Source organism: Acomys minous, assembly GCF_964271855.1.
Source record: "Acomys minous genome assembly, chromosome: 9".
Lineage (NCBI taxonomy): Eukaryota > Metazoa > Chordata > Mammalia > Rodentia > Muridae > Acomys > Acomys minous.
Window position 1 is genome coordinate 50,373,689 of NC_140490.1, and position 17,904 is coordinate 50,391,592.

Below are 17,904 nucleotides of genomic sequence, written 5' to 3' on the forward strand. Positions count from 1 at the left end.
CTAAGGACGGGGTACACCATCACACAGTGCCTATGTAAAGACAGAATTCTCAAAATTTCAGAGCCACTCAAAACAGTGCACATTGTGTTGTGTTAGAAACTACGAGTCACTCTGCACTGACTTAGCTTTTTATTTACTGGTCCTCAAATCCTACCACATACTCATGCCTTTATATATTTGTGAGTATGGCCTAGCTCTTAAAGTGCTAAAGAACAGAGTGTTTTGTCCTCACACACCAGCATTGTGCACAGTATACAACACGCACAGGTCCTCGTCCTCCTCAGAACTCATTTTTCTTGGTGACTGAGTTGAGTCCTTTGCTCTTCAAATTCATCACCATGTGGAAGACAGCCTAGCGAAGTGACAATGTAGTTTCCTCTCCATCGTTATATCTCAGCTGGGATGGACTCCCCCGCCCCCCCCCCCCCCCCCGTACAAAAGTCAGACTAATGAGAGAAAAACACATTGTTTTTATTGTGTGTATTTCATAAATTTGTGGGAGATAGAAAACCAATGAATGATCCTCAGTCTTTTGAGTTCGGGTTTCCCCGGCATCTTTAGCAGAGACAGGAAGTGAGGAGACAAAGAAAAAGGATGCTGTGTCTCAACGAGCAGCAACCTAGGGAAAGGCAAATGGATGGCAAAGAAAGGCTGGTTGGTAATGTGAAAATACTTTATTATTACAGAACGGCAGGGGTGGAGGTGGGGTGAGGGGAGGCCTGCCTGCCAGGGCATGACTGTGAAGGTCAGAGGACAACTTTGGGCAGTCAGTTCACTCCTTTCACCGTAGCTCTAGGGGAATCAGGCTCAAGTCAGCTAGCACTTCTAGCCCCTGAGCTATCCCAGGGTCCTAGTTAGTAAATCTTGACATGTAGATACCTCTGCTAACGACTTATTGCTGAGGAGGGTCCCAAATTGTCTTTGATGATCAACATTTGTTCTCCCTTTTCCATTTTGTTTTGTTTTTTGAGACAAAGTTTCTTTGTGTAGCTCTGGCTGTTTCGAAACTTACTCTGTAGACCATGCCGGCCTCAAACTCATAGAGATCTGCTTGCCTCCACTTCCCAAGTGCTGGGATTCAAGGCATGTACCACGATGCCTAGCAATATTTGTCCCTCTTAGCAGAGGAAAGATACCTTTATTTAGCTCTGTAAATTTGTCTTGATTTGGAGGGGTGTGTGTGTGTGTGTGTGTGTGTGTGTGTGTGTGAGAGAGAGAGGAGAGAGAGAGAGAGAGAGAGAGAGAGAGAGAGAGAGAGAGAGAGAGAGAGTTGAGAGTTTGGGTTTTTGTTTTGTGTTTGGTTGGTGGTTGATTTTAATTCCTCGGGTAACGTTGGGTGGGGGTTATGTGGCTCTGGCCTTATACAAAAAGTGACTTAGAATGTTTGCAACTCTTCCCCAGCTCCCACTTTATAAGAGAGATGCTAAAATGGGTGCTTTGGTTTAAAGGCTTGGCCATCAGCCTTGTGGCACGAGTGGGTGTTGCGTGACATCATTCCTAGGGAGGCAGTTAACAAATGATTGCTCGCTCTGGACCGGGAACTGATGACAGACCAAAGTAACAATCCCATCCGAGTCCTTGACTGAGTCTATTGAGGTTACTTACTAAAGTATGCGTGAGGGTCACCAACAGCAGTGGATGCAATGAATCGCTGATAGCCAGCCACACAGCGTGGTTGAGGACTCATGACGCTGAGTCCTGCTGCTCTCTGGACAAGCTTGCAAGCAACTGCCTTTAGGAGAATGTTCCAGGCAGCTCAGCTGGTCTGAGTCTCCTGCACTGTCCTTACTGCTTATATATCCTTAAGGGGGGCGGGGAGTGGGGTGAGGAGTGGGGGAGGAGCCCTGTGCATGTGGTCAGTTTCAGGGACTTTTGGGGAATTATGAGAGCTTTATTTCCAAATGTTAACCAGTTTCTCTCCGGGGACAGAATGTTCAAGTCAGAGGAAGTTGCCTCACAACAGCACCGGAAGGCGATGGAACTTTTAGAAGGTGGGGGTTCCCTGGAAGAACTTAGGAGGTGTGCTGTGGAGTGGGTCCCGAGACCCTGGCTCCCTCTGGTCTCTCTCTCTTTGCTTCCCAGACTCCATTATCATGCCAGACTTTCTCTTGGTTTGCGGGGAAGCAGAATCCCGTAAAACCAAACCTAAGCTCATTTTTCTTTTCAATTTTGAGAATAAAAAATAGTTAATGAATTGAGTTGTTGTTGTTGTTGTTTGTTTGTTTTTTCCTGGTAAACACACTTTGCTTGTTTTCCTTCAGGTGGTGAAAGAGGTCGTGAGTAGACTTGCAGCAGATCACAAAAGCTGGTTATGGTTTCATTTCTTCCCTAATTATTAAAGCTGTCCCACTGAGCTACCTGGAAGTTGACTAAACAGCCCATAACTTCTCTTTACTCTCCTCTCATTTAATGTGTTCCTCACAGGGTCTGGAGAAACCTCACTCTCAGTGTTTCTCAACCACCGCAAGGTCTACCATGACAGTAGATTCCTCTCTAGGCCCATTTTGACGTAGAGAAGTGCTTGCTGGAGGCTCTGACAACCCCTTTCCTGAGGGGAGGGCCCGTAGTTCCTGAATCCACCCAAAGAACGCCTCTCACAGTTTGTCCTCCCACCTCTCTTCACGTCTGATGTCTCCTTTTTAAATGTTCATTTTCTAATTAAGCATCATTTATGGCAGATGGTGTTGTGGGCTAATTAATAGACATGTTGGAAGTGCCCTACAGCACCTGGGGTGTGTGTTCACCAGGAAGGCATCCAGCTTCTATAGAACTAGTTCTCTCAGATCCCAAACTGGAATAAAAGGGTTACATAGTGCAAATGGGGATGCAGCCAGGAAGAGCGAGAAAAGAAAGAGGAGAGAGGGACAGAGGCTTAGAACCAATAGTTCATATGGTGGGGCTACTTTTAAAGGGAGTCTCTCTTTCTCTGCAGTAAAACTCATATAAAACTCTCTGGTATGCCTGGGATCCAAGCCATCCTTTTGTTTAATGGATTCTTACTGTACACGCTCTCTGCACTATTGAAGCTGGCAGGAGGGGAAGAGGGAGAAGAGGAGAGGGAGAAGGTGAGGGGAAGAGGAAAAAGGAAAGACGGGGAGAGAGGAGGAGGGAGAAGGAGAGAAAGAGAGAGAGAGAGAGACAGAGAGACAGAGAGACAGAGAGACAGAGAGACAGACAGAGACAGAGACAAACAAAAACAGATAGAGAGACAGAGAGACACACAGAGAGATAGAGAGACAGAGACAGAGATACAGACAGAGAGAGACAGAGAGACACACACAGAGGGAGCGAGAAAGAGAGGGGGGGGAGGGGGAACACTATGGTAGAAAGTGTGGCGGAACAAAGCTGCTCCATAGCGATGACCAGGAATTAAAGAAAAGAAGATGCCTGGGGCCTTAATATCCCCACCAAGAAGAGAGCTCTAGTGATCTGACTGTGGCCTCCCTCCTGCAGTTTCCATCATCTCTCAATAGCAGCACAGACCAAGAACCAAAGACCCAGCCTTTAACATGTGGGCCTCTGAGGGACACCCCTGAACCAAACTATAACACTGTATGTGGGTCAGAATTGATGAGCAAAATAAAGTGAAGGCTCTAAAACCATGAGCAATAGTAAACCTGCTTCCTCATAAACCACTGGTCCCGAGCAGTCTATCAGAGGAACCGGAAGTTAACACACACCTCTGTGCCTTTTCCAGAGGAGGCAAGACCTCTTCTTGAGCTACTCATGAGATTTTTTTTTTTTTTTAACAGTGGTCAGATTTCTGACCACATTTCAGCCATAGCTCTGGCTAATGTTCTTGGTAAGCTTTCCCACCTGTCCTCACTTTGATGCCCAAAGTTGCTAATTATTTTCTCTCTCTTATTCAAAGGAGGCGGGCCGAGCAGCTGGAAAGACAAACTGATTTCCAGGAGCTTCCATGGCTTCCTGTTGTAGTGCATCTCCCAACTCATGTTCCCGATGCCATTCATTTTGCCATCCATACCTAAATGGACCCATTCAAAGAAGGAAAAAAAAAAAAGCTATGAAACAGCTACCCATGAATAGCCATGGTAAATTCTGGGGTAGGCCCTGTCCCCAAGTCATTAAAATCCTACGGGTAGGAGGATGGAGTTGGCACAGCTGGAGTGTTAGGAGGGCTGCCTGCTGGTCGCCACGCCCCTCTCTCCAGCTTCTCACAACATCCCTCCTCTCACTGCGCTGAGAATCAGAACACTGGGTATGAGCCTGGATTCCAAAAGAACACACAGTAGCAAGGAGACGCTCACTAGGGAGTGAGGTGGTGTTTGACCAGTGCAGAAACCTGTACAAATAATTTGAATTTTGTTTGAAGTTCAAAGTTTCTCTCATTTATGAAATGGTTTCAATGTTACTCAGTATTTTTCTTCATCTCTTTTGAAAAGGAGATGTATTACCTTACTCCCTATGTTAGTTGCTTCTCCCCTCCTGCTCCTCCTCCTCCTTCTCCTCTTCCTTTAAAGACAAGGTCTCCTGTATCCCAGACTGATATTGAATTTACTGTGTAGGCAAAAATGACCTTGAACTTTTGATTCTTTTGTCTATATCTCCGGAGTGCTGGGATTACGGATGTGTGCCACCGTTCACCCTTAAGCAGGATTCAAACACCAGTTTCACAGATGCCAGACAAACATTCTGCAAACTGAGTGATGCATCCAGCACCCCTCGATTGCTTTTCTCATTGCTGTGATTAAACACTTGAAAAGAGAAGCACTCTAAGAGAGGAAGGATTTGTTCTGGCTCACAATCTGAGGGACACAGCCCATCACAGAAGCAAAGGAATGAGAGCGGGAGCATGAGGTGGCGAGTCACATCATCTCCACAGTCAGGAGGCAGATGGAGATGAATGTGGTCTTCAGGCTTGATTTTTTTTTCTCATCTGGAGACTCCACCCAGGGCATGGCACCAGCCACAATTAGAAAGGATTGTTCTTCTTCTGATAATCCTCTTGGGACACACACTCAAAGACACACCCAGAGGTGTGGCTCCTAAATTAACTACCACATCAATGACAAAAGAAGCAGAGACGTTAAAAAAAAGAAAAGAAAAGAAAGAAAGAAAAGAAATAAGGAAAGAATAATTCTTTAGAAGAGAATCCCTTTAGATAAGGTGACTCAATCTTAGAAGCAACATCGTCAGAACAAGAATGAGGCAGTCCTGTTTTGTTGGCTTTTGGCCAGCCCCGCTCTGGGAAGTGTGGTCAGTCTCTTTAACTGAACTTGGCATCCGGAAATGAGGCTCAACCTCTTTAGCAGGAGACAGGGTTTCCCTCTGCCCACTAAACTGTTTGCAAAAGAAAAAGAAAGAAATGTAAATATTTGAACATCAGAAAATAAATAATGGTCATAAATAATGCAAGTTGTCTTCCAGGGTTTGCCCGCAGCCATCGACACACCGCCATGTTCACATGGAGGAGTTTGCTCCTCAGCAGTGTCCACAGACCAGCAAGGAAGTGAGGGGTGCCAGGGAAACTCTCTCCACAATGCCAGGTTCATTGCCCATTGGGGTACATCCACTGGGAGGGAGTACCTTTTTCTAATGCTCACATGGCACCATGTGGAGATCTGCTCGGAGCCCTCTCCTGTGTTTTGTGAAGAAAAGAGGAGCCACCTTTGCCCTAATCCTCCTGGTGTGATTTACGCCCTCTGAATTCTCCGTCCAGTTTCCGGTTTCGTCTTCTAGGCATTCTATGGAGTAGAGATAGCAGAAACATTTGAGGTTAATGTGAACTCAAATGACCACCAAGTCCCTATTCCAGTGACTTTGTATAAGTGACACAATCCCGCTGAACTCCACCTCTCCATTCACAAAATAGGCACAGCAGAAGGTACAGCGAGGACACTGCTCAAGGACTAACACGCAGCACGATTCATACACTTGGCACAAAATGGCCATAGCCATTTGCAGTCGGCAGATTACAAAGAAGAACTTAGAAGCTCCTTGGAAAACAAAAAACAAAAACAAAGTCAAAAACAAAAACTCTAGTACCTGGCCCGTCTCTTAAACACACGGCACCAACTGGAGTGTGTTTTGAAAACCTTGCTTACATCTCATGTTCAAGCAATCATTCTAAAAATACAGATTCCCCAAACGGAAATGTGTGGCATCTACGCCTGATTTTTACTCTTTATAAAAATGCAAGCAGATCCACTTCACTGGCGGGGGTGGGGTGGGGGTAGGCAGAATTCAATTTGCAGTTTCTTGATTTGTGTGTTGCTATCCCAGGGAAACATGTACCTGGTAGTTCAGTATACCTCAGATTTGGGAGGCGGCCATGTCTCTTGCAGATCTGAGCCTCGCTAACAAGGCAGAGCTTCTAACAAATGACCCATCAGTCAGCAGCACGTGAGCAGGGAGAATTGATTAGCCCGTCCATCACAGAAGAGCCAGGGTGCAGCCAGAGGGGGAAAAAAATAAAAAAAACAAGCTAACGCCTCAAACTTTCAAAATCAGCCTCGGGGTGCACTGCATTTGAGGAGGTTGGATTGATGAAATTGCTAGCAGTGAGAAGGTACCAGACGCGATGTGGTGTCCTGCTTAGACAGATGGGTAAATCAAAGCCCAGAGCATCAGGCAGCTTGCTCAGTGCCAGAGCGGGTGATGCAAGCCAGGTTTTCTGACCTCCTGGCCACTGGGGAAATCTGTTTCATCCATAGGCAAGTCAGATGTTTTCTTGAATTCCCCTGTGACTCTGAGGGTACAAGAAAAAGGAGTAAAGGCTTAGATTCCCTTGGCCTTATCCTGTTTGAATTGCACCTTACAAGGGATGGCCTTACCCAGAAAGGTGCTCTGTGTAATAGGACAACATTTATCTGGCTTCCTGGTCCTCTGGCTTTCTGTATGGCTGTGTGCCTCCATGCCAGGATGGTGTCCAGCATATTGCAGAAATTCAGAGAGTATTAAGCGAGTGAAGAAATTTTAAGTGGACACTGTCAAATCTTGTTAGTAAAAACAATGCAACGAACATGACCTTTGACTTATAGGAGAGAAAGTCACAGAGGTGGGGGTGGGGGGTGGGGGGATGGGGGGGTGGAAGGTGGAGATAAAGTGTAGAGTAACCGGATAAATAAGAGTCTCATGCAAGCAGGAAGAATGACTTTCCACTCCTTTACCACCTAGCTGACCAATGACCCAGCACAAATTATTTACCCTCTCTCTCTACACTGTTTCTCTCAACTGTAAAATGAAATAAAATGACTCGTGTACAGAGTTTTATGAAGACAACAGAACGATTTTTACGGAATGCCTGTCCTTGGACTTTGTGCACGCTCCGAGTTCAATAAATAAAAACAGAGGCACAGAGGAGAGACAGCATGGAGACCTACTGGATTGACTACATAAAAATTCTGAAAATATGGTCATCTGCTCTGCCTCCACCTCCTTTGCTTCCTGGCTGCCGTGAAGTGAGCAACTTTGTGGCACCACGTGCCCCATGCTTTGATGCTTGCTTCGTCTTTGACAAACTCAAAGGCAGTGGAGCCAGTTAACGGTGGGCTGAGACCCCTGAAAAACCCAACCCAAATTGCATCTTTCCTCAAGTTCGATATCTCAAGTATTTTTGTCACACCGTCATGGTTATAAAGCTGACAAACAGTTGTGTTCTGAAGTACTCTATATATTGTATGCCACATTCTGAAATAATTGTATGTCACATTCCGAGGTTTTGTGTGTGCTACATGTCACCTCCTAAGGTACTATATATACACGCCATACATATTCTGAAATACTGTGTGTGTGTAGTATGTCATATTTGAGGTTAGGATTTCAAACTAAAACTTTTGAGGGAAAACAAGTCAGTCAGTAATACCAGTTTTTCTCTAATTTGGACTGATTGCATTTCCTTGAACTCTTCCAGAAAGAACACAACATTCAAGTGACTAATATTCATTACACATCTATCTACCTGCTAGATAGAGTGTAAGCATGTGGCAAGCTCAGTGCTGGGAATACAAATGTGCTCATTTGATTATCACAGCAGCCAACTTATTATCCAAACTACTCCCAGAAACATGGATATCTCTCAGGATGGCCTCAAACTCACAGTAGCAACAGGATGACCTTGAACTTTTAACCCTCTTATCGCCACCTCCCTAGCGCTGGAATTGCAGGTGCATGTTATCACCCCTAGTCTTATGTGGAGCTCAGGACCCAGCCTAGAGCTGCATGCCTGCTAGGCAAGCCCTCCACGAAATGAGCCTCATGACACCCGCCTCTTCCACTTTCTAGCGCTTTGTTTCCCTTTTTAGCCAAGTGGATCTAGGGTTGGAGGCCCAGAGAGCACACCAGCCCTGAATCCTGAGAACATTTGTCTTATTTCAAGCCAGAGTTATTGCAGGAACAAAGAAATAATAAGAGTCTTATGGACGTTCTGTGTTATGAGATACAGACCAAGAGTGTTGTGAGACTCAGACAAGGCAAAGATGAACTGGAAATGGGAAGAGAGGGACAAAGATTGGAGAGATGCCGCCACAAACCACAACAAACAAACACACAAACAAACAAAAACTTGGAGGCATAAGAGGCTGATGGAGGCAAGGAAGGAGCGTTCCCAGCTGGCAGAGACTGACAACACACTCCCTCCCCTGACACTTTCAGCACCCTCAGCCTGGATTTCTAGCCTCCAGAACTGCAAGAGAATAGATCTGGTTCCTCAGACCCCATGTGTAGGACTCCTTTATCACAGCAGCCACGGGGATGCCTGCTGCATGAAGCTCATAGTTTACTATTGCATATCTCACACACAGCCATGGTGTGTATGAATGCGACAGTCCATAACACAGTCCAGGAATCTTTGTCTTACAACCGCAAGTTACCCAAGACCCTCTGGGTTGTCCTGGGCTTGCTGCCTGCAGACACAGCCTTGGGCAACCTCAGGAGCCTGAGATCAGGAGGACCTGGATTGTCCAACCACAAACGAACAAACAAAAGAAGGTGTGGGGTGAGACCCAAAGGCAGGGATGCAGGTTGGCAAACACTCACTCTACATCTTTTCTAGGACCTGCAAGGTCTCTTACCCATCCTAGGAGGCTGAACTTGAACAGGTCCCTGCCTTTTTTCACTGGAGGAGGGTTCATAGACCATCTTTGGAGGCAAGCCGCTGCCTTGGGTTGCTCACGGCATTTTTGCTAGGAAGAGCCACAGCTGTGGCCAGAGAGACATTTACAGGAATGGAGCCTCTCAGAGTCAGCACCCTATTTTTTCCCATTAACCCTGAGGGAGCCCGGTTTACAGATGTACATGTGGCCAAGAATAGCCCCCCAATTTCCCAGTGTTTGGCACCCATGATTCCTTATAATGCACGTGCTTTATATGACAGGTTATACGCTTCTCTGTGTAGTGGTGGGGGAGGCATTCCTTCCTTGACTTGGACTCATCTTTCGTCTTTAAAGCTCCCTCCTCAGCCCGGTGTGCTCTTCACCGAGGCTAACAATAGCCCTGGCAATAATGAGGAGGCAGCAGGGAAGAGCTACGGTTTAATAAAGCTGAGGCCTAGCAGCCTCCCACTCCCCACACTAGGGCTCTAATAAAGCCTTTTCATCGTTCCGGGGCTGTGGTTTCCACCCTGGCATCTGTGAATGGCTTGCTCAACTGAAAGGACTCTTTATTTGTTCTCTAGGACGCAGTTGAGAGTGGCCACAGATTTCAGCTGCCTGGTGAGGCACCGAGAGGAGCCAGCCATGGAAACCCTGGCACAAACGGGCAGCAGGTCACATTGGGGGCTTCTCAGAATCCGAAAGGTTCTAGAAGTTTCTACATCCTAGCCAACCTGAGTAATAAGCCTGTGTGGCTTTATCTCTAGCTTAAAATATAGCTAATGTATTATTTGGGATTCCTTATAGAAAATCTGTCTCTTTACTCTTCCCTGAAACCACAGACTAGAACAAAGCAGGAGCCCCTTAGCAGCGCGCCTTTCCAAATACCACTGTCTGATAGCACTGTGGTGGGTGTGAGCCAAGAGCTTTCGTCACCTCTGCATGTTTACTCAGTAAATTGCTTATGCCGTTACTACGTGTGTTTTTAGAAAGTGTTTTCTATGCTGTTTTTATAAAGTGTGACTGGTTTTTTAAAAAATCACAAAGCCGTCTGCGCCGTTGGTTAAAAATTCAAGCCCTCATGAAATGTAGGGTTTAGAAACCCAAAGACCCCTGGAGCCCTTCCTATCCAAGTATTTGTAGATGTGTGTGAGGTTGTTGCTTTATTGCCCTTTCTTAGTCCTGGGGGAAATTAGAGCTGTCTGGAGGGGAAGCACTACAGGCCTACACAGTTCTCCACACACCTCCCCGCCCCCCTCCTCAGTGCACAGAGAACCCTAACTTCTGTTAACTACTTTCTCCCCTCAACACATACCAACCTGACTAGGCCAGGCCCCTGGAGTCTTCCATCACTGTGACTTCAGAGTGTGGGCCAGTCTCCATGTGTCCTCTTCGATTCCTAGGTTGATGCCCTGACACTTGACCTCAGCTGTATTTTCAGTCAGACATCTGGGTAAGTACCTGAGATTCAGAGAGCTCATAAGGGTGAAGGGCTGACTTAATAGGATGTAGGTCCTTTTAGGGAAAGAGGTGAGGTTGGGCGTGTTACTCTGTGGGGGTACATTTGTATAGCATATGCAAGGACCTGGGTTCTATTCCCAGCCCTGCAAAAATCCAACCAACCAACCAATCAACCAACCAACCAACCAAACCCTACTAAGTCATAACAAGTGAGAACACAGCAGGGAGGCAACTGGTAAGAAGGCCTAGCCAGAACCCCAGCAGACTGGCTCCCTGGTCTCCAACTTCCCAACTTCCAGACTGTTACAAAGCAAATATTTGTTTTTAAAAACCACCAGCCTTTGGTATTTGGTTACAACAGGCCAAGTTGACTGATATGCAAAGTGTGTGTGCGTGTGTTGGGGGCTGGGAGTGGACCGCAGCCCATGTAGCTGTGACCTGTCCTTGCCTTGTCCTGTCTTAGCTAAAGTCTCCTTGTTTATTGTCATCAGTTCTCTGGAAAGGCGGTGACAGCTCTGACAGCAGTGTCTTTGCGGACATTCATGTCAGGACTCAGCCTTTCTCTCGACACTGGCACTGTTTCTTGTTTTAATGGTCTATAAGGTCCCCACATACCACTGACCTTGACCACAGTGGAAGGGAGCTTCAGGCTTTACCCAGAAGCCTTTGATGGACATTGGGCATGTCTTTCAAGCTCACCACCAGCTTGGCTCAGATGCAAATCTGCTCATCAGAGCCAATACCTCTGATGCCTCTCTTTGAAAAACACCCATTCTTGCAAGTTTCAAGTCTGCACCAAGTGTAATATTTGTGTAGCTGATAACGTAGCCTCTCTCTTTCCCTGCTGTCCTCACAGGATCCATGTGGGGAGCCAAGGTTGACCCCATCAACTTTGGAACACACAGACACCGCAAACAGCAACAACACAAAGCTTACAGGTGGTCCAAAAACAAACAAACAAACAAACAAACAAACAAACAAACTAAGTCCCAGGAGGCATGTGGAGTTGAATGAAAGATGTCCAGGTTCTGCTGTCAATTTTCAGTACAAGTACAACTCTAACCACGTAAGTGTTATTTCAAGATGCAGAATATCTTTTAAAAATAAGTAGGAGAAGGGCAAACTGGAAGGCATTGAGTAAAAAGGTGGCCTGGACGCCCACAGCAAAACGTCATCTGGGACCTTTGTGTTGTGACCCAAACTAGCTTTTACATTGCCACCCTGAAGTATTTGCATCGACAGACTGACAGATGGACACACACACACACACACACACACACACACACACACACACACACCCCACACACTTAAGGCAATCTCTTCCCCGAATAATAACGAGATTTATTGTCTGTGCTGTCCTTTGATATTAGCTTAAGCTGGTCTATTTCATTTAAAATATTGAGAACAAAGTTGACTTGTAGGCAGTAACATTCGTTAGTATTTGTTTCCAAGGGTGTAGAAAAGGGACAGTTTTTTTCAATTAGGGACAAAGGCTGCTCAGAGAGAGAGCCCAGTAGACTGGTTAGGATGCTATATTTGGAGCTCAGTTTTGGCTCTGGGTTCAGGAGGCAGCTTTTGTCTTTACTAGGTCCTCGGAGCTCTCTCTCCAGAAGGGAAAATGAGACATTCCTCCTGTTGCAATAAAAGCTTGAAAAGACAAGTCACACAAAGTGCTTAGCGCAACTTCTCATGAGACAGTTAGTGCTATAAATGGGCAAACACCCAAAGCAATGAAGCCCCTTCATGTTCCTGCAGGAAACTGACCTGTATGGTGAGGGCAGGCGGGGACAGCTGTCTCAGATGCGTCTCTGTAACGTGGGTGGCAGGGTGTTCACTGACAACCATAAATGGAGTATCATTTCTTTCTGACACAAAACAAGCTCACTCCAAAAGAAACTTGCAAGGCGCTGGGTTCTTGATCCCGGAATTCTCTTGTCAGTTTGTCTCACTTTTGAGTATCACTGCCATTCTGGAAGGGGACAGCGGGAGGCTGGTGCACTAACCAGGCTCAGGGGCTAATTCTCTATGTGAGTTTCTGTAAGCAATTATTTCATCTTTATGAGCTGGCCGGTTCTTGTGATAATAGAATGAAAATCATAATACCTGCCCACTGTGCCTTCCAGGCAGGTTGAAAGGCCCCGAGTACATTAAAAACAGAGAGAGAAGCTTTGAGCCTCCGGTGGATAGGCATATTATCAATACAAAGGTTTAACTATTTATTATTACCATCTATCTTTCCTGGGATTTCCATTGTGCAGATTTGCAGTTAGCACTTTATCTTTTTTTTTTTTTCTTCTTCTTCTTCTTCTCCTTCTCTCCTTTTAAAGAAATAAAATCCATTTCTAACTACCTTTCGAAAGCAAATCCTGCTTTGGTCATTTGATTAATAGGAATGGAGGCCACCAGCTTCTCAATCAAAGTGCTTTTGAATAATTCAATGCCTGATATTAAAAGCAGAGAATCACCGCCTGGTGTGGTTTGCTCTGCATTGCAAAGAAAATCCAGTTTGCCTGTCCACATGAAGGACCCCTTGCCTGGCTGGCTACTTAGCTTCTAGGTTTCCTGTCTCTCATTTGCACTGGTCCGCCAAGCCCCGCAGTTTCGTGTGTAGATATGAGAGCCCTAGCCAGGATAAATCCATCCCTGAGTCCCGCTAGGGACTAAGATGGCAGACCTGGAGGACGGGATCCATTGGTTGGTTGGTTGATGATTGATTTCTTGCTTTCATCTTTCTTTCTTTTGAGATAGAGATCTCATGCATTCCAGGTTGGCTTTGAACTTGCTATGCAGCCTGTGATAAACTTCTAGTCATGCTACCTCCACCTTCTGAGTGCCTGACTTTATCTTGGGGTGGGGATCAAACCCAGGGATTTGTGCCTTCTAGGCAAACACGCTACCAAGGGATACCTTTTCCAAATAGCCCATAATGGGGCATTTTGTAGATCTACACCAACTCTGTCTAGATTAGCTGAGACTTGCTAGCAAGTGAAAACAAACAGGAAGCCAGGCAGTGGCCCTGTAGCGACCTTATGTATATGACACAGTGCAGACACCTGCATGCAATGAACCATTTGAATCCCTGTCTTCCTGCTCAGAGTCCTCCCAGCATCGAAGGTAGGAGGAAAGGCACAAAGCTGTTCTCTTCTTTGTCCTTTGGTGGACTAGTTCCTGCAGTCGCGAGGAAGGGTCCTAAGTGTCCGTGGGATGTGGCTCAGCCTCACAAGAGACTTGGAAGCAGAGAAAGCAAGTTTCTGTATTCTCCTTTCAAAGAATGACTGACTAAGACGTGTGCGAGTCACCTGGTGCTGCTCCACAGCACCTGCTCCTGTTCCCCCTCCTTCGGCCATTCCTCCCCATCTTCCTCCTCCCCCCTCTGCTTCCTCATCTTCTCTGTTCCCATCCCAGGCTCTGCATGGCTCTCATAGACTCCAGCTGTGCCCTGCATCTATAATTATCCCCTGACATCCGCACTCTAATTCGCTTCATCCTCCCGGAGTCTTCTGGCTTTCGTTCTTGTTTACCAACTTCCTTCCATCTTGAGGACAAGATAAATGTGGGTACAGATGGCAAGTCTTTTCTTCTAGCAATGCTATGCTAAAGGCTTCTAAGCAAAGGCCCCAGTGTCTTTGGTATTCTCTCTTACGCTGAGGCCTGTGGAGTCCGTGTCAACACTACTGTTGGTATAGGGGTCTAGGGGCTCTTTGTCCATGGGACCCTCTGCCTGCCCCTCTCCCTTGACCTAGCTAGGTCATATGGAAGTATAGACATTTGCCTCAGACCGAACTAAACTGATTTGAGAATAGACTTTTTCCAAGGTTGACTATTAGCAGTACCAGACAGCAGTGGGATCTAAGTACTCAATATACAGATGCCCCGACTTACAATGTCTTAGTTAAGATTTTAGTTTGGACTCTAAAATTGACTTAAAAGCCTTATGAATTCAACATAAATTGAATTTGAATCTTTTTCTGGAGTAGTAACATATTATTTCTTCTTTCTCCCCCTGCCCCCCTCTCAAGAAAACAACTTATACCAAGCAGTATGCAGTGCTAGACTGCTCTGTGGGTGAAATGTGTGCCGTTCACCTTTTTAAAAAGTTTCTTTTTAGTTTTTAAGGTTATTATTATTATTATTATTATTATTATTATTATTATTATTATTATTATTATTTTGAGACAGAGGTTCTCTGTGTAGCTTTGTAGACCAGGCTAGCCTTGAACTCACAGAGATCTACCAGCCTCTGCCTCTCTCAGTGCTGGGATTAAAGGTGTTCACACTACGCCTGGCTTAGTTACTTTATTTTATATGTATGAGCATTTGGCCTATGTTTGTGAACCACGTGTGTGTCTTGGTGTCCATAGAAACCACAAGAGAGGATTAGAGTTATGGTTGGTTGTAAATCACTGTGTGGGCGCTGAGAAGCAAACCCAGGTCCTATGCAAGAGAAGCCAGTACTCTTGACCACTGAGTCATCTGTCCATCATGCATTTAAGACTTGTATAGTAGTTAATGGTGGGTATCTTGGTTGTTTTTGTCAACCTGACACAAACCTAAGCATTTCTGGAAAGAGGAAATCTTAACTGAAAAATACCTCCATAAGATTGTCCTTTAGACAATTCTGTTGGATAGTTTCTTGATTGATGATTGCATGCGAGGGCCCAACCCATTGTGGGTTGTCCATCCTCTGGCAGGTAGTCCTGGGTTGTATAAGAAAGCAACCTTGCCTAAGCCTGAGCCAGCCATGGGGAGCAAGCCAGTAAACAGCGTTCCTCCACTGCCTCTGTCTGCATCAGCTCCCGCCTTGAGTGCCTGGCCTGACTTCCCTAAGTGATAAAGTGTGAACTGAGAGTTGTAAACTGAAATAAGCCCTTTCCTTCCCAAGATACTTTTGGTCAACGTTTTACAACAACAACAGCAACCAAACTAGACCAGTGGGTACAAGGATGTCTTATTCCATTTAACTAGACAATCTTAGGAACTGCCTAATCATAACTTTGTCAATTCCTTCAAGTTGTCAGCTCTGTTTATGCTTGCTTGTTTGTGACTTGCCATGAGCGTTACCTAGGGAAAAGCTAAACAAACCCTTTTATTTCACTTGCCCTTGTTGGCTGCACTAGTTTTGGAAGTATAGACCTGTCCAATACATTATTAGTCTCCTGCCAGCTTTGCTGGAGATGACACTGCTGCCTTGTGGGTGACATTCTCCCACTCTCCTAGGTCGCTAACTGAGTAGGGACTTGAGGGCCACTTTGGTTGAAAACACCATCTCCTCCCTTGGACCTGCAGATGTCTGATGGGGTGACCATCATGGGGTGAAAAGGCTTGACACCTCTGTCTTCACTCTGTGTCTGTCTCCTTTGCATCAATCTTTGAGCTAAAGAGACCTACCAGCTGCCTCAAATGAAAATGCCAGTTGGTAAATGAAATAATAATAAAAAAAAGGGTGTCACCTGAGTTCCCAGGAGATCTTCTTCTAGTCCCAGAAAATGCATGAGTACCCACCTCACCCACCCCGTTGTTAGCCAAACTTTCCCTCTCATTGCCCATACACTGCATGTGTAACATTCACGTCCCTGGCGTAGAGAGGGATTTCCAAGCATGGAGTCCCCTTCTTATTGTCTGGCTGCTTTAACATTTGTTCTTTCTTCTCTACTTGGTCTTGGTATCCGGCATTACAAAGGGGGAGCAGAAACAACCGCTTTTCTATTATATCATTTATGTTTTTGATTACTTAACTCTAATTTGCCTTAAGCAGCATAAGTCTGATTACTGCAACCCTGTCTTTTCCTCTCTGGGGCTCATCTCATCTTTATATGCTGAGTTGCTTCCCTGAAGCAGAGCTAATATGAAAGTGAAAGGTTTGGAGTCTCGGTCCTACTATGACCATGTATTAGTTATGCATTATGCATGCTTTGGGATGAATTACACACACACACACACACACACACACACGCATACACACGTACGATAGACTTTCCCTCTGCTTGGAATTAGTCATTGATTTATGTGTTCATTGCTCACTAAGAGAATTGAATCTGAAAAGCCATGTTTTGAATGCTTGGTCCCAATTGGTAGTTCTATTTTGGAAGGCGGTGGAACTTTTGGGAGGTGACATATAGTTTGGTGAAGTTTTCTCACTGGGCTGTTCCTTCAAAAGCTGTATATCTTGTCCCTAGGTCCTTGGCGTCCTGTCTCTCTCCTTCCTTGCTGTCATAGGTAAGCAATGGTGTTCCACTGCTGTACTCTTGCCAGCATGAGCCTTGCCATGTCCCCCAAGCAACGTGCAGCTGCCCATGAGCTGGAACCTCTGAAACTGTGAGCAAAAGTAGATCTCTTTGCTTAATTTTCTCAAGTATTTTGTCAGACTAACGCAAAGAAGCTAACAGCAGGGTGGATGGCTATGGGCTTGGCCGGGTTGAGTTCTTCCTGTGGGCTTTGGGGCATAAGTCCCGCTCAGAGTTGTCTATGGACTGGTTAGGCAGGAGGGTCTAAGTGTCTTGAGCAGGTGGAAGGTGGCCCAGCCTGGGAGAGCTATGCTTAGCGTATGAGCTCTGGCGGATCTGAATACTGGAAGAGCACTTACAGGAGAGTGTTTTGAACTCTAGAAACCTCCTCTCCTTAGAGGGGCATTGTCTGCAGGTCCAGCAAGTCCTCAAGATACAGAAACATCAGCATAAAGGATGGGACACTATATGGATATATCCTGATAGAACCGACAGAGTGACAAGCACAGCACTTTATTGATCCCCCCACCCGCCACGTGTCACTCCTGTGTTCTGTTTTTCTCCGCTATTACCCACAAGATTATTTCTCTCTTAGATGAGCTCCTCTCAGGCAACTCATGATCTCTCTGCCATCTTTTGTGTTGACTTTAACGTGACAAGACATGAAAGTATGTTTGCTCACAGTTTGCATCCATTTCTCCGTGGATTGAATGAAGAGGCCATGCCTTACGCATTTGATCACCTCACTCTCCTGAGTGAGTCACCAATCATCAGGAACCAACATATGTCTGTTAAAAAAGTGCCAAGTAAGTAACATGTCTTATGTTATTATGTCTAGATTCCTTTTGGGCCAATAATCCGGTTTTATTAATAAAGAGAAAATATTTCAGGGGCGGAAGGAAATTCCAGTGTATGGAAAGTTACACTGCAAAAAATGGAGAGATGTTATAACGTACTTTTGCTGGAGACAGTAGACTGGAACGGCATCAAAGAGTCATTATGGTTTAATTCGGGTCTCATGATGTCGTTTAAGCCAGAAACTTTTAGAATGTGCCAATTCTGTTCTGGAATGGTTGGGCCTTCCCTCTAGATCCCCAGAGTAAATATATCGATTGAGAAATTACACGTGAAGTTCATTTTTAGTTGGGATTCATGTCCTCAGACAATGC

General features: G+C 45.6%; 1 long non-coding RNA gene across 1 annotated transcript; it reads right to left on the bottom strand.

The window, feature by feature from the left end:
• Positions 1–5,055: 5,055 nt before the first annotated feature.
• Positions 5,056–17,526, bottom strand: LOC311605299. Its single transcript, XR_014781889.1, has 5 exons — positions 17,418–17,526; positions 10,370–10,511; positions 6,273–6,709; positions 5,548–5,705; positions 5,056–5,301 (listed from the first exon to the last, which is right to left on the bottom strand). It is a non-coding gene; the product is annotated as an uncharacterized lncRNA (long non-coding RNA).
• Positions 17,527–17,904: the final 378 nt, after the last annotated feature.